The sequence below is a fragment of the Tachyglossus aculeatus genome, chromosome 5 (genome assembly GCF_015852505.1).
Source record: "Tachyglossus aculeatus isolate mTacAcu1 chromosome 5, mTacAcu1.pri, whole genome shotgun sequence".
Lineage (NCBI taxonomy): Eukaryota > Metazoa > Chordata > Mammalia > Monotremata > Tachyglossidae > Tachyglossus > Tachyglossus aculeatus.
In genome coordinates this window covers 16,189,999-16,191,844 of record NC_052070.1, presented here as the reverse complement: position 1 = coordinate 16,191,844, position 1,846 = coordinate 16,189,999, and positions in this window count along the sequence as shown.

The window sequence follows — 1,846 nt, the reverse complement described above, 5'->3', positions numbered from 1 at the left end:
CTTGGTGCTATTTCCACAGCTAAACAAACATCTGTAGTAGTAGAAGGGGTCGCTGTGAGGGGATCTGGGTCACCTATCCTCTGGCAGATGGCAGGACAAGGAGTGCTGAGGTCAGTCCTGCTGAGGGTAATTAGTTCTTTACCCAGGGACATGTGACCTTACTTGCCGAAGCAGAGCAGTGGTCCTTCGGCCTGGTCAGTCGGAATCTCGCTCAAGGGTAGAGAAAATGGCTCCTCGACATCGTTTTGCTTGAGCTTGTTGACTGGCTCCTCGCAGCCCTGAGTGACCCTTCACCTTTCATATTCCATCCCAGCCTGCCATTTCTCCTCCTCCCATGATGTTTCTTGACCAGTCAGCATGAATCATCACCTATAATATCAAGCATTCATTCTAGACTTAAAAGGGACCCTGTCACCCAAGAAATAATTCAGGCTCCTGCTGTGGAGTCTTTATTCCTTAAACAGATAAGAGCCACCTAGGGCAGACAGTGCTATCCAAACACCTGAGGCCGTGTGTTCTTTGTACTGAAGTTGTTTTAGAGAACTGAGGAAGAGAATGCTGGAAAAAACCCTGTCTTCCATTCTCTGCTAACTCAGGAGCCATCCTTTCACCACACTTATTACTTAAAAGATAAGTTCCTTGGAGCGATGGAAAAACTGGCATCGTTATTATTGTTAGTGGCAACAGAATGCACTGAGCTCTGTGCTAGTACTGTGGGACAAGACACACTTATTTCCCCTCCTCCTTGGTCTAGGGCATTTCCTAGAGTGGACAGGTTCAGAAGGAATATTGAAAATAGGAGGCAAATGTTGGGGAAAAACAGTTCATGGCCTTTCAGGCTAAGCATTGGCACTATATTGGTACTTTGGCAGTAAGTAATACTAATATTAATAATGATGGTATTTATTAAGTGCTTACTATGTTCCAGGCACGGTACTAAGTGCTGGGATAGATACCAAATAATCAGGCTGGACACGGTCCATGTCCCACCTGGGGCTCACAATCTTAACCCCCATTTTACAGATGAGGTCACAAGTGGAGGAGCTGAAATTAAAACCCATGACCCATGCTCTATCCATTACATCATGCTGCTTTTTGTGAGTTGTGCAGACAAAACTTTTACATGCCCTTCACCAGAGTAAGAATTTTATGACATTAATTAAGCACTTCTTATGTGGTAAGGGCTGGACGTAGCTATAAGGCTATTCACAATCTATCTTTTCCCTATTATACAGGTGAGGAAATTGAGGCCCAGAGAGGCTAAGTGTCTTGCTGAAGAACACACAGGATATGGGTCTCCGGATTCCTAGTCCCATGCTCCTTTCTCTAAAACACGCTGCATCTCTGTTCCCAGAGAACTAGTCTGTGAAATAATAATGATGGCATTTGTTAAATGCTTACTATGTGCCAAGCACTGTTCTAAGCACTAGGGTAGATACAAGGTAATCAGGTTGCCCCAAGTGCGGCTCACAGTCTTAATCCCCATGTTACAGATGAGGTCACTGAGGTACAGACAAGTTAAGTGACTTGCCCAAGGACACACAGCAGACAAGCGGTGGAGCTGGGATTAGAACCCACGACCTCTGACTCCCATGCCCGTGCTCTTTCCACTAAGAGCATGAAGTGTCCGCATATGACATATACTGCAAAGAGTAGAACTTCCAGACTCTAGAAGGGCTGAAGGATCGAATGCATTCAGGACTTGGTACTGCAACCCTGTCCCCCAGGGGAAATAGTAGCAGAGATGAGAGACCTTGTGTGGCACTTGACAACATGGCAGAGTGGATAGAGCACAAGTGAGTGGATAGAGCACAAGCCTGGGGGGTCAGAAGGTGATGAGTTTTAA